This window comes from Carassius gibelio, chromosome B2 (assembly GCF_023724105.1).
Source record: "Carassius gibelio isolate Cgi1373 ecotype wild population from Czech Republic chromosome B2, carGib1.2-hapl.c, whole genome shotgun sequence".
In the NCBI taxonomy this organism is placed as follows: domain Eukaryota; kingdom Metazoa; phylum Chordata; class Actinopteri; order Cypriniformes; family Cyprinidae; genus Carassius; species Carassius gibelio.
The window spans coordinates 8,324,371-8,340,449 of NC_068397.1; the positions used below are offsets into that span (position 1 = coordinate 8,324,371).

General features: G+C 35.9%; 1 protein-coding gene across 1 annotated transcript in view; it reads right to left on the bottom strand.

Annotated features, from left to right (window-relative positions):
* tnk2b (tyrosine kinase, non-receptor, 2b) overlaps nucleotides 1-16,079 on the bottom strand; it is a 153,579-nt gene that overhangs the window by 112,223 nt on the left and 25,277 nt on the right. Inside the window, exon 2 of the mRNA XM_052548230.1 lies at nucleotides 4,022-4,211. The gene's annotated coding sequence lies outside the window, so the exon portion shown is untranslated. The remainder of the gene's footprint in view (nucleotides 1-4,021; nucleotides 4,212-16,079) is intronic.

The following is a 16,079-nucleotide window of genomic DNA, read 5'->3' on the forward strand; positions in this document are numbered from 1 at the left end:
CAGAATGGCAAAGGCTCAGCCAATGATCACCTCCAGGATGATCAAAGACAGTCTGGAGTTACCTGTAAGTACTGTGACAGTTAGAAGACGTCTGTGTGAAGCTAATCTATTTTCAAGAATCCCCCGCAAAGTCCCTCTGTTAAAAAAAAGGCATGTGCAGAAGAGGTTACAATTTGCCAAAGAACACATCAACTGGCCTAAAGAGAAATGGAGGAACATTTTGTGGACTGATGAGAGTAAAATTGTTCTTTTTGGGTCCAAGGGCCACAGGCAGTTTGTGAGACGACCCCCAAACTCTGAATTCAAGCCACAGTACACAGTGAAGACAGTGAAGCATGGAGGTGCAAGCATCATGATATGGGCATGTTTCTCCTACTATGGTGTTGGGCCTATTTATCGCATACCAGGGATCATGGATCAGTTTGCATATGTTAAAATACTTGAAGAGGTCATGTTGCCCTATGCTGAAGAGGACATGCCCTTGAAATGGTTGTTTCAACAAGACAATGACCCAAAACACACTAGTAAACGGGCAAAGTCTTGGTTCCAAACCAACAAAATTAATGTTATGGAGTGGCCAGCCCAATCTCCAGACCTTAATCCAATTGAGAACTTGTGGGGTGATATCAAAAATGCTGTTTCTGAAGCAAAACCAAGAAATGTGAATTAATTGTGGAATGTTGTTAAAGAATCATGGAGTGGAATAACAGCTGAGAGGTGCCACAAGTTGGTTGACTCCATGCCACACAGATGTCAAGCAGTTTTAAAAAACTGTGGTCGTACAACTAAATATTAGTTTAGTGATTCACAGGATTGCTAAATCCCAGAAAAAAAAAATGTTTGTACAAAATAGTTTTGAGTTTGTACAGTCAAAGGTAGACACTGCTATTTTTTTGAACACACCCCTTTCAACTAATTTCCCAATTGCACAGCCTTAAGAGCGTGCATATCATGAATGCTGGGTCTTGTTTGTTTTCTGACAATCTACTGAACCTACTGGTAACTTGTTTGCCACGTAGCAATAAAAAATATACTAAAAACCTTGATTATTCTGGTTAGTCACATTGTACTGCTATTATTTTGAACAATACTGTATTTAAGGGAATCATGTCAGCAATAAAATGTGAAAGTCAATCTCTTTTATAACAAACAATGTTTGAACATAACTGTCTTTAGCACTACAAATAGGACGGACTACTACACTGTAAAGATCTGAATTGTAAAACGCTATAGAAATACATGACCTGAAAATATGATACTGTTTGACCATAGCCTGAGCCTCTGTGATTTGTGCAGTTGTTAATGATTTCTGCTGTAGTCCAGAAAACTGCCACCGGAGGCAGCAAAACACTGAAACAAGCAAAACAAGCAAAAGAAAGTCCTGAGCTGTGAAAAGCTTCACAGGAAGTCAAGGAACTGGAAACTTTTTCCAAAAACTTCTCACAAATGTTGAGATGCAATATAAAATCAATCTAACTAATATATTTATCCATAAACAACATATTTAGATCTATATAATATTTTGCAGTTAACAATTTAGTATAGAAGAATTAATTTATAAGAAAGTTTTAAAACATGTGATTTGGTGTACTTTGCTTTATGGGGAAAAAAGTTTTCACAATTAAAATCTGGCCAATTCCATCACAAAATATTTTCCTGTGCCGTTTCACACAAAATAAACATATACTGACACTTATGAAATACACTGAATCACATCTAAGCCTGTTTGTCCTAAGGTTGGGTGTCAACCAGGCACCTCTGATCACTGGAGACCTAAAAATAGATCCTCAGTAAGACTGAGCATTAGAGTGTGTTGCTCTAAAATCTCTTTTCAAGAAAAACAAGGTGGTTAAGTACATGAATAATATGTATATTTTTGACTAATTTAACAGTCAAAAGTAGTGTAACTATGCGTGAGTGTTAAACACAGAAGGATGAGCTCATGGGCTCTGTGTTTACTCAACTAAGTTAAACCAGGTCCTTAAAGACACACCAAGCCAGGTGAGCAGACAGTCAGCTGACAGGAAGTGAGGGTGAGAGAGACATAAAAGGAGAGAGACACAAAGTGAAAGACAAAACATACAAGATTTTCAAGATGATTTTTACTATATGCTTTCAGAACTGGAACAGTGATTTTCTCTATGGTGCATAACCACACAGGAGCACAGCTTTTATGAATGGATTTCTGACCATGTGGGTGGCTATTATTGGCATGACACACTATATTTGAAGTGACTGTGTATGTGTGGGTGTGTGTGTGCTCTTCTCAAAAACAAAGGTGTTCTCTGTAAGAGACCTGTACTATTGCATCATGTCCTGCTCTGTATTATATGACACACAGTGAATAATCTTGTCATTCTGTAACCCGCTCCCTCCTTCAGACATGACGCTGAACTACACATTGCAAAGAATTGTGAGCTATTAAACATCTCAGCCCAGTTTTTGAAACTTCTGGCTGGTGTCCTCTGTCTTCAATTCCACAGTCCCAGTCTGCCAAGGACCACATTAGGAGCACTCCAGGAAGCCTTGTCACCACTGACATACGTCCTTGGGGTATGAGCACTGTAAGGTGATGCTGGTCCATTTGAAGAAGTGGGAAGAGAAACGGAGAGGGGGGTAGACATAGGCGACACACAGGAAGTGACAGATAGAGGAGTTAAAATAACATAGTGCTCTAAGCTCCTTCATCGTACCTCTACAAAGAGCCCCATAGTGGTCAGTCTTGGCTCTCCAGTCTCTCCAGGCATTCGCGATACCACACAAGAAGCACGCTCGCAGCTATTTCGGCACACACAGACATACACTTCCTATGCGGTAAAAATAGCCACCCCTGATGGGAGCTAAACCCCCAACCTCTGCAAGCCTCCCTTCTGTTCTGACAAATACTCATACACATATTCTTATCAGCAGTTGGAGCTGGTGTGAACTTGACTGAGTTTACCACCTTGTTTAAAAAGGTACACTGAGACCACCAAATCAGAATTGAAAGCCTGTTTAAAAGATTTCCTGGAAACACAATTCCAGTAGCAAGCCGAGACAAACTGCACAACATATGAATATAGTCACTAATGCTCACACACACAAAGTCATTTTTAAGCAGGTGTATGTCAGAACTGCTCCACCTCCAGATAAATATCTAAAAGTGTTGGTAATGAACTCTTTAAAACCCTGTTCTAATTATAGAACCGTTTGACTAAGATGGGAGCCATGCAGAGTAGATAAGCATACAGTAATTACATTTAGCCTGGGATAATTTCCTCCCAGCACATAGTGCTGAATGCTAAATGCACACACAGATGTTTTCACTGACTGCTAAATTTTGCCAGGCACACAGACAGTTACACACATGTGCTGAGCTTAACTCAGCCCAAGACAGCAGTGTACAGTCTCTGTGGTGTTTTGAGAAAAAATAAATCTCATCAGTTAGATATCTGGGACTGACGTGTTTGCCTCCTATTTATGAAGGAAACAGTTGAGCACAGTGTTTTTGTATGACCCACAGTAACCATTGTGGCCTACAGTAACATGACAAAGCACAAATTTTCATCATGGAATTTAGTGTAAGTACATCCAAATCACGTAATAGAGACGGATCTCCATCAACTACAGGGGGGCTACATGAGGAAGCAGGTCTAGGCTGCAAACCACACAGAGGGTGCTTGATTCTGCATAACATGGACAGAGAGTCGAATGACGGAGTTCCAGGCACTGGAGCACACAGAGTAATAAGATACAGAGCGCTCACCTTTGTTGTCAGTTTGCCCTCCAAACAGCTAATGATGGATGTCACAAGGGTAGAGAGCTGAATGGCATGTGTGCAGTGCAGTGATACATTTGCAAGAACACAAGTGCATAGACACATGATAGTGCCTAAAATCAACTTTCAGCCTTCATTCCAAAACTTAAAATTGCTTAAAAAGAAAACATACACATTCCCCTAGACATAGAGACACTCTTCAGCACTTTTTGAGGTACTGACACACCTTCATGATGACATGAACACAACGCTGTATGAACTTACCAGCTGTCTGATCCGTAGGAGGACTGTTGGTCACTTTAATTTTAAGGCCAGTGTGTTTTTGTATGCGCGTTGCACAGCAAAAGGTTCACATGCAGCATACAGGCAGTCTGTCTCTGCAGTGGCTGACTTCACAGTCTGTTAAGTCCATCACACCATCGTGCACATCTCCATCCATTGGGATCCACTGAAACTGTAAAAAAAATAAATAAATAAATAATAATAATAATAATAATAATAATAATATTACATTTATATTGAAAATACATACAATTAATAAAAATTAACAAATATTACCAATTAAAACATACTGATATTTTTTCTGGATTTATCATTTTTAACTACATACTGAAAACGTAAACTTAAACACTGCATCCAAGTACATCTGCTCAGTGGAACTGGAACAACACTTTCTCACTCTTTCTTCAGCTCTTTCTACCGAAGTCACCAGTCACCACCCTGAATGCCTCTGACGTTGCTGTATGTATTTCATGTATTTATAATGTACTCTTATGAAAAAGCCTGAACTGATCATATCACTCCTGCAGACTACTGATTGTACTCTGACGACACTCTGTATGAATACAATTACACACCCACACACAGCTCAGGCTGCTGGGAAGGAGTACAGCACTAAAAGAGTCATAGCATTTAAAGTTAATTTAAATATGCTACAATTATCAAGGGCCTATGAAATCCGTTTTATTTTTTCCCAAATTCTGTTTTATTTTTTTCCAAAATATATATTTTTTTTTTCAGGATTCCGTTTTGTTTTTCTGGACTCCTTTTTAATGGTTAAATTTAATTTTACTAATCAAAAAGCATGTCAAATTAAAATCATGAAAACGACTATTTTACATCAATTTCTTAAAAGTTTAATAAAAAAAAAAAAAGATATGTTTATGGCTCTATGAAATGTTTTTTTTTTTTGTACGTGTCGTGTTTTAAAATTGTTTTTTTTTTTTGGCATGTCTAATTATTTTAATGCATATGTAATTTATTCAAACTTATTCTTAAAATAGCCTTATGATTTTTTTATTAATTATTTTCACAGATATTCTGTGTTGTGCATTTTCTGGTTCTAATATGAAGGCATATGAGATTTATGTAATTTATTATTGAAAATTAAGCAAACTTTATTTTTTGGCAAAAGTTTTTTTCATATACAATTAAAATGAAAACATGGAAGAAATGTATATACCCTAAAAAATCACGCGCGTTTCAGGATCTGTGTAGTAAGTAGTCTGTGCCAAGTAGTAAGTAGTCTGTAACTGACAAGCTGCACAAATCCACATTCATTATCACCATTGATTTGCGCAGCTTGTCAGTTAACAACGGCTCTGTGTAGAAACAGCTGCTCTATGGGAAAATCACGCACCTGATGGAATTTACTGCCGAGTAGAGAACCGGCTAAACTGAAGAGATGCGCATTAATTATCAGCCGATATTTATCATGCACCCCAAATAGTATTTTTGCGGCTTAATCTTTACAGATTCTAGACCATTTTGTGGTCTGAATTAAGTGTAATGACCTACTTTTGATTAATTCATTCCAAATTTGATATTACTCGTTATTCAGTAAATTCTGCTTTTATGACTGGATTCCGTGATTCCGTCCACGTTTTGCGCATCGTGGAAATCATAGGGTCCTTATTATCCCATTGAGACACCATACAACTATTCTTTTTTCATAAACTTACATTGGGAGGCAGGTAACATATAGGAAATAACTCCATTTGTTGCATACTGCATCTGTTTAGGACAGGTACAGAACAAAAAGAGAGAAATTCATCCAATGGTTGTTTTTTTCTTCTTCATTTCTGTTACTTATAGCCTTACAAAAGACTGGTAATAATATTCTATGATCTGATTTCTGATATATATATATATATATATATATATATATATATATATATATATATATATATATATATATATATATATATATATATAGATATATATATAGATATATATAGATATATATAGATAGATAGATAGATAGATAGATAGATAGATAGATAGATAGATATAGATTTAGATTTAGATATATAGACGGTTTCAATGACATAAACAAACGTTACTGTTCATGCACGCTTTTGTGGACCTAACATAACTTCCGGTAGACTTCCAAATAGAATCAATAACAACAGCCAAGTCCCAAGCCAAGCGTGAGAAATAGAGGTTTTCCCAGTAACAGCTGTAAAAAAAAGCAGAGCTGGTACGCTCACACGCTGCTTTATCAGGCATATAACATGCAAGTCTTCCTTCAGAAATACAGCAATATGAAAACACCTGTGCCTCGTTTTGATATTTAAACATATAAATGTAAGGAATTATTATTATTAAACGTGCAGCACGTAACGTTACTCATGTTTATTCAAAGAAGCCTTTTTGAAAATCGATCAGTTTTAAAATTGTGGCGAGTCTCCAAAAATAAATGTATGTATGGGAAACACATCCCGCAGCACAACCACCTGAGTCCAACTTCAGTCTACTCATCACCTTGACTTTAACTGCGTTTGTAGAAGGCACTGCAGCCAGACCAATATACGTATATTATTATTTTTTTTTTTTTTTTGCACTGAAATGAAAATTCTTGGCTGAAACGTGGCATGTTACATGAACTTTGTTTCAGTATAGGTTATGAGTCGACACAAACAAACAATTTTAACTTGAGTTAGATCAGGTTTAGTGGGCTCACAACACTCGACAAACTTTGTCAACTCAGCATTTCATCCAGAGTTTGTGTTTAGTAACTTTGGAGCACGTACACCTGAAAGTGTGACAAAAGCAGTCACACAGAACAGCTGAAAGAAAACAAATGACTTGCCTATATCAATGCAAATTAAAGGAATTTAATAAATTATATAATACATTTATATAGGTTCAAAAGGATCAAATATACAGTGGGGCTCGAAAGTTTGGGCACCCCTTGCAGAATCTGTGAAAATATGAGTAATTTTCAAAAAATAAGAGATCATACTAAATGTATGTTATATTTTATTTAGTACTGTCCTGAGTAAGATATTGTGCATAAAAGATATTAACATTTAGTCCACAAGACAAAAAAAATGCTGAAATTATTAAAATAACCCTACTCAAAAGTTTGGGAACCCTTGGTTCTTAGTACTGTGTTCTGTTACTTGATGATCCTCGACTGTCTTTCTGTTTTGTGATGGCTGTGCATGAGTCCCTTGTTTGTTCTGAACAGTTAAACTGAGCAGCGTTCTTCAGAAAAATCTTTAAGGTCCTGCAGATTCTTCAGTTTTCCAGAATCTTTGCATATTTGAACCCTTTCCAGCAGTGACTTTATGATTTTGAGATGCATCTTATCACACTGAGGACATTTGAGGGACTCAAACACAACTATTAAAAAAGATTCAAACATTCACTGATGCTCCAGAAGGAAACAAGATGCATTAAGAGCTGGGGGTGAAAACTTTTGAACACAATGAAGAAGGCCAAATTTGTCTTATTTTGTTGAAATATAATTTTTTTCCATTTAGTTCTGCCCTTCGTAAGCAACAGAAGATACTTGTATGTTTCCCGGTACACAAATTAAGTACAATTTACCTTGATCTTCAAATTCTGAAAGTTTTCACCCCCCAGCTCTTAATGCATCTTGTTTCCTTCTGGAGCATCAGTGAATGTTTGACTCTTTTTTTAATAGTTGTGTTTGAGTCCCTCAAATGTCCTCAGCGTGATAAGGTGCATCTCAAAATCATAAAGTCACTGCTGGAAAGGGTTCAAATATGTAAAGATGTTGGAAAACTGAAGAATCTGGATCATCAGGTAACAGAACACAGTACTAAGAACCAAGGGTTCCCAAACTTTTGAGTGGGGTTATTTTAATAACTTCAGCATTTTGTTTTGTCTTGTGGACTAAATGTTAAAATATTTTATGTACAATATCTTACTCAGGACAGTACTAAATAAAACATAACATGCATTTAGTATGATCGCTCTTATTTTTTGAAAATTACTCATATTTTCACAGATTCTGCAAGTGGTGCCGAAAATTTCGATCCCCACTGTATATGAATTATATTTTACTGTAATCCAAGTAATATAATATTTAGCAAAAGATGGTGAATTTTGTCTGTAAAATGCTTTCATAGTAAACTCCTTTAATATGGAGCAAGAAATATATGGGAGTGACTTTATTGCATCCTGTGTCAGTTTGCTCAGAGCTGTTCTGACCTCTAACCCAGAGTAAAACATGCTCTGGAGCAGTGTAGCCTAAGTTATTATGGCAAAGAACACTATTAAAAAAAGAAAATAAACTACCTAATTGAGCTTGAAAACAAATGCTCAAACTAATCTCAAACATACTTTCCTACTTGACTAACAAGCTATGGACACTTGATGGCTTTCCTGAAGTAAATGTAAATGTTACATGACATGATTTATTGCCATCTTTCTGAAACTGAAAGGCTGATTAAATGATTACATAAGACATGATACATTTCAGTAAGTTGTATTGTTTCTTTCATACTTTCATAAGTTGTCATACTTTACTTTCTGATGTTCATTCTTGTTTATTTAGTGCTATAGCTAGAAGTAAAGAGAAAGAGACGATCTGTTCACTTATGGCTGCTGCCCTCAACATCTCAATGCCCTTTGAACATGAACTGCTTGAACTGCAACCACTTGGGTTAAGACTTTGTTTCATATTTAAATAAGTTAAAAAAAAGTATATTACAATTATTGGGTGGAAGACATGCTACAAATAATGTTTAGTGAGGGTTTTGTGCACACATCATCTGAAAACATTATAGACTAAATAAACCTAAATAATCACATTGAAATACCTATATTATTCACAGACATATCAGAACAGAGAACACACAACACACCAAAAATTGAGAAAAGATATTTCACTTACTCACATGAAATTGCAAGGGGTTGATATGATTTCCCACACAATGACATTAGCAACTCATAAGCAAAATGCATGTAAAACAAAGCTTGTATCGTGGTACTCTCCAAAATGGCGCTAGGGTGAGGTTAAAGAAGAAAATTGCTGAATAAAAGCATTATTTTAGTTTTTTTACACAACAAAAAGTATTCTCATTGCTAAATTATGGTTGAATCTAGGCATGGGCTGGTATGAGATTCTGACGATATGATAACCTTAGATTAAAAAAAATAAATAAATAAATAACGGTTTTATCACGGTATTGCAATTACAGCTCTAAAAGGTTATTTTTAAATGTCTGGGTAAAAAATAACTAAATAAAATTCCACTGAACACAATATATTTTATTGAAACATAGAACATTTTGGAACAGTATACATGTCAGGCTAAATAATTAAAATAAATAATTAATTCTTCTTAATTAAGTGCAGTCACTTAAGAGAGCCTAAACCTGTAGCTCAACAATAATCACAGGGATCCAGACTGCGACCAAATTTTTCTGCCGGTGTGACTAATTTTTGTGAGCTGTTGCACTGGCATGACCACCGCATTGCCAAATCATAATCTCTGCCATTTCTGTAGCATTTTGAGAAACATCAAAAGCAAACAAAACAAAAGTGAAACAAAAACGTGCTACATTTTTTAGCTGCGCAGCGTGGACCATTTATCAGACGGCAACACAAACAAACTTGTCCCAGCTCAGAACAGCTTTCCCCGGGAGTCATAGTTGATTTCGCGACACTGTTACTGCACAGATGAAACAGTGCTGCGAGATCCATTTAGAAGCATATGAATTTGCCACACAATGTTAAGATTACTGCAAAATCTAGTGAAAATCATCTTTGTACAGAAATCTCTGTAATAAACAGCGCTGACATATATCAGGAAACCAGAAGCAGTAACGCTATAACTGTAAACATGTGTTGGTAGAAATAGTGGAATGCATGAAATCTATAATTTAGGCTTTGTACAACCTTTTGAGAGAGAAATTCAAGCACTTTTCAATGACTTGCCAGTCCAGTTTGAATGTTATTTTTAAAAATGGTAGTGGTGCCTAAACCGATACTTAAAAAAAAAAATAATAATAAAATAAAAAACACAAAAACCTATGGATAACATTAAAAAACATTTTAAAAAAATTATTTTAAATAAATCCATAGCACATTTTAAGCACATTTTTGCTGTAGTGTGTCAGTAGGAAATATCAGTTTACATTTCTAAACATTCATTTTGTCATTAATTTCAATAATAACCTATAGAGATTTTATTAATGCACAAGCAGTCTGACAACAGCCGGTGCTCCACATGGAGATCTGATCTCACCATCATCGAATCTGTCTGTGATTAAATGAAGAAACAGATGAAACTGAGACAAACTCATTTATATTTTTAAGTTGTCCTTTACTTTACTTACAAGAAAGAAAGAAAAAACAACAAACCAATTTATTGATTTTTGTTGTTGTTGTTGTTGTCCCTAAAAAACTGTGAGATGCATACTCCATTGGCAGTGCGAATGTGGTGCGTATTTTTTTCTGCACCCATGTTAACAGATTAGAGTAGGGCTATTCAATTAGCTCCATTTTAGGGTGTGATTATCGAATAGAGAATTTGAAGAGGGCCAAGGGGGGCCCATCTGAATCTCTTTCTGAAGGACTTATAAAATTAGAACTTAAATAGAATAAAATAATAAATAAAATCTATATAAGGTTGACAGTGTTGTCTGTCAATCAATTAAAAAAAAAAGTTACATTTTTAGTTTTTTTGTAATTAATCATGATTGATCGCTTATTAATATTGTCAGAATTTCACATTGAACCTTCAAATTAATGTAAAAACAGCATAACGATAGTATACTTTGAATGTTTTTAATAGTATCTTTGTTTAGTATTTATGTTTCATAAACTATAAATTGTATATGCATAAACTATACAGATTCACCTTTATTCAATCCACAAAAGTTTATCAGTGTTGGAAACTCAGAAACGAAGACCAGGAGACTCTTGGGTAATCTTCAGCAGAAACGAAGACCAGGAGGACTCTTGGGTAATCTTCAGCAGAATTCTTTATTGAGAACGTTCTGCATGGCACTGTAGTCATCAAAAGTCTAACTAGTCATTAATACATGGTAGTTTATATACATTTCAAGGCGGGGGGATACCTTCAGTAGAGGTGGAGACAATACAGGGATCGGTCTGATGCTGGCAATTTTCCCATCTTTGATCTTATCAGTATAAAGTCCCTTTCACGCTGCGATTCCGGCAAATACACAGGTAATGTGTCCTGACAATTGTTCCCAGGGTCGCTAGATTTTGGACTTTCACACTGCCAGTGATTACCTGGAATATGTGCGTGCTTTCACACACAACCTGTGACGTTTAACCAGGGCATGACATGTAATGTACGAGTCGAAAACGTTCTACTTTCACTGAAGCTAGCGAACGATCTCAGCTTCAGCGTGGAAAGTGAGGAACTAACTGATCTCTGCTTCATTACAGTTTGCACATATTTTTTCGTCTCGAACGTTGATCTTCCTTCAAAACACCTGGTAAAAGAGTTGCGCGATAACATCACTATGACACAGCATTCAATCTGGCTTTGGTTCACACAGTGCTCGTTCTGGAACTGAACCCAGCAATGTTACTAGGTCCCGACCAGGGATCAGTCCCGGGACGTGTTTGCTTTCACACAGAAGGTGACCTGGCAATCTTTCAGCAATTGCCGGGTCCAACGTGCAGTGTGAAAGGGGCTTAAATGGATAGTTCACCCAAATAGCAAAATTATGTCATTAATAACTTACCCTCATGTTGTTTCAAACTCAGTGTTCATCTTCAGTTCTCTCTTCACAGGAGTTCAGTCAGTGTACTGTTTGAGTACATGAATTACTCCGGGATATTGGTTTGTTTGAACTCAGAGGGAGTGTCAGACACATTAAAAAAAGTTAACAGCTTAAGTCATTTGTGGATGAATGCGTATTAGAGACGCGAACCATTTCAAACGATTCAGTTCAATTTGGTGAACTGGTTCAAGAAGATCCAGTTACATCGAATGATTTGTTCGCGAACCGTATATCACTACATTGCTTTGTTTTGAACTCTCTCTCACAAAAGACACGGAAGGGAAGACAATGTTGAATAAAGTCGTAGTTTTTGCTATTTTTGGACGAAAATGTATTTTCCCACTGACCCACTGATGTCACATGGACTACTTTGATGATGTTTTTCTTACCTTTCTGGACATGGACAGTATACCGTACACACAGCTTCAATGGAGGGACTGAGAGCTCTCAGACTAAATCTAAAATATCTTAAACTGTGTTCCAAAGATAAACGGAGGTCTTACGGGTTTGGAACAACATGAGGGTAAAGTTATTAATTACATAATTTTGCTATTTGGGTGAACTATCCCTTTAAAGGTACACTCCGACTTTTTAGGACTTTAGCTTATTCACAGTATCCCCCAGAGTTAGATAAGTCCATGCATACCTTTTTCATTTCTGTGCATTCTGTAAGTGTTATTTGACGCACCCACCGCTAGCCTAGCTTAGCACAAAGACTGGATGTAAATGGATAATGGTAGCATAGTGATCCCAATAAGTGACAAAATAATGCAAAGATTTTCCTATTTACAAGTTGTGATCTGTATAGTCTCAGCGTGTACAAATAACAAGGCTATGTGAGACAGAGACCATTTTTAATCGTATAAATACTGGGAACTATATTCTCACTAGGCGTAGGAGCACAGCTAACGTTACTTGGGCTGAGTGATTAGCACAGCACACGAGACGCCCTGTTGATGGTTCCGTAAACAAACAAACATGACTAACTAGCTAGACGTGACTCATGATAATGGCTGACTTTGAGGAATTGTCAGACAGGAATTTTACTGTATGAAAACAAATGGTTTTATCAAACCATGATCCAGAACCATATAGTTTTGAGCCAGAATACACAGACGATGAGTTACAAACTTTGGAAGCTGTAAGACAAGATGCCCAACAGATTTATGTCGAAGGGAGAATCAGAACGAACACGGACTGGTGGTGTAAATGTGGAACATGCCAACCTATGCCGACAGAAACCGAGTGCCTTTGTTGTAATGAATGGGACCAGGTATTGCCATCAATGTCAAGGCTTGATGACAATCAAAATATTTGCGTCACTACCACGGAAGATTTCTCTGCCCTAATACACCCAGCAGTTGTCTTTTTTTTTTTTTCATTGTGACAAGATCAACTGGAAGAAACACCCCATGCCAAGTGAACCTAATGGTCAGCTGTCCACCAAGTAAGTGATTTTTTTATAATGATCATGAGCATAATCCATAACTTTACCAACAATCAAATGGAAAGAAGACCTTTCGATTGCTCCTGATACCGACTTCTGGACTCAAATTTGTAAAAATATTTATTCCATGACTAAAAACGCCAACCTTCAGCTTATACAGTATAAGACTCTTCATAGAACACACTACACTGGGGAAAGGCTGGCTAAAATGGGATTCACATCAGGAATTTGCTCACACTGCTCACAAAACTGTCCGGACACATATATCCATGCCACATGGCACTGCCCACCCATTAAACACTTTTGGAAAGTTGTCACTGAATCCCTGTCCCGCCTCCTGGGCTGCTGCATCCCATTATCCCCCTTACTCTGTTTTCTAGGTGATCTATCAACTCTCAATCAGGAAATAACAAACACAAGGATGCTCCTTGTAGCCTTAGCCATCGCCAAGAAAACATTCTTCTTGAACTGGAAATCCCGAAGCACTATTCACATAACACACTGGAAAAATTTTCTCATAGACTACATCTCCCTAGAATATTTTACACCTCATTACAACTGTATATCAGAACCTCAACACTCCAGATCAGACCTCATCCAACTATTACAAATCTGACACACTCATCCCGATTATGTATTCATTTATTATTATACATTTATACAAGGTTTCAGTAATATTGTGAGTATTTTCATTATTATAATTATTATTGACATTATGGTTATTAATATTTTAAATATCATAGAAACATTTAACAGTGATGGAATGATGGCGATGTGATAATTTGCTTGATATAAGGGTGGTAATGGTATAACGTATATATTAAATGATTAAAATAAATAAATGAATAAATAAATGGATAAAGGAAATGATGATGATAATAATGATATTGATATATAAAATATCACCAAATCAAGTCAACATCTAACACATACAACACATGATTTTAATGCACCAAATGCTGATTTTAATGCACTTCACCTTCTTTTTAATGCACCACCTTAGTTTAGGCATACATACAAATAGTAACTGTAAAAGAAAGAGAAAAGAAAAAGGGAAAAAAAGGGAAGGAAGGGAGAGAAAAAAAAAAGAAGCACACTGACACAAAAAAAAAAAATAGGAGAGGTGTGGTATGTGGTGGGTGCATGTCACACGTGTGTGTATTGTTATTATTATTATATTATTATTATTATTATTATATTATTATTATTATTATTATATTATTATTATTATTATCATTATTACCACAATAATTATTATTGATATCACTGTCGCCATATGATAAGTGTTATCATAATCGCCATCCTTAGCATTACTATTAGTATATTTTTTTTTTTTTGTATTACTATTGTTGTTGTTATTATATTAATATTGATATAACTATTCCAATTGTACTTTCAATACAAAATATTATCATCATCGCCATATTTAGTATTACTATTATTACTGTTATTATTTTTGCTATTATTATTGATATAAATGTTGTTATTATTATTGATTTTATCAATATCAACATCACCGTCACCACTAAATATAATTATCATCGTTATTATACATGCTATTACTATTTAAATACTATTTAATACTTCTACATATTACTATTATCATTTGTCGTTGCTGTTTTTTGCTTTTGTTTTTGTGTTCTGTTGTTGTGTTATAGGTTTACCTTATGTATAATAATAAAAAAATTAAATAAAAATAATGATCATGAGCAGTGCGTTCATGACAACACAATAATAACAAAAAAAGGGGATACATGGAGCCCCTATTCATGTAATAGTGTCACTACTAAGGTTATATTACATTAGCATGGCACTGTTACAGTATGGCTAATGTTAGTCATCTCAAAACATAACAGAACACTAACCGCAGCAACAGGTGATCCAATTTGTCCTGTCTTTATTATCGATGGGATGGCTGTATCCTTTAGCACACGTTTCATGGTCCGTGTGGCAACTTGCATTTTTTTCGAAATAGTCATCTACAGTAAAATGTTCCGAGCAAACGAAATACTTTGTGATTGTGTTTACAGGTGTGTTTGGAACTATACCCAGAACAAGTAGCCATCGATTCATCAGGTCAGCGTTTTTTGGTTAGAATTCTATGAAACATCATAGTATTACCTGGTCTCCCCTGTTTATTGTCGCAGCTCTTTACAATACAGAGAACACCCATGATTGTACACTATAAATTTACTATCTAGTAATTGCTGAGTCTATTACTCCAACTCTGAGCGAACTCTCTGTTCCTCACCACGGCGCATCTCGGGTGCTGCGCTAATCACTCCGCCCAAGTAAGGTTAGCTATGCTCCTACGCCTAGTGAGAATATAGTTCCCAGTATTTATATGATTAAAAATGGTCTCTGTCTCATACTGCCTTGTTATTTGTACACGCTGTGATCACAACATGTAAATAGGAAAATTTTTGCATTATTTTGTCAATTATTGGGATTACTATGCTGCCATTATCCATTTACATCCAGTCTTTGTGCTAAGCTAGGCTAACGGTGGGTGCATCAAATAACACTTACAGAACGCACAGAAATGAAAAAGGTATGTATGGACTTATCTAACTCTGGGGGATACTGTGAATAAGCTAAAGTCCCAAAAAGTCGGAGTGTTCCTTTAACAGTGTCATTTAAATACAGAGGTGCCTGACAGTATCACCCATACCTTCACATTATCATAGAAACAAAGAGCACAGTGCCTTGAGGTTAAAAAGCCAAATTGCTAGGAATAGCACAAAGACATTATCTCAGACATTTGATTTTCTTGATTTGATCTTCTTGGATGCTTTATTACCTCAAAATGTCTACTATTATATTGGAGCCTAGATTTAACATTTTATAAATTTGTAATCCC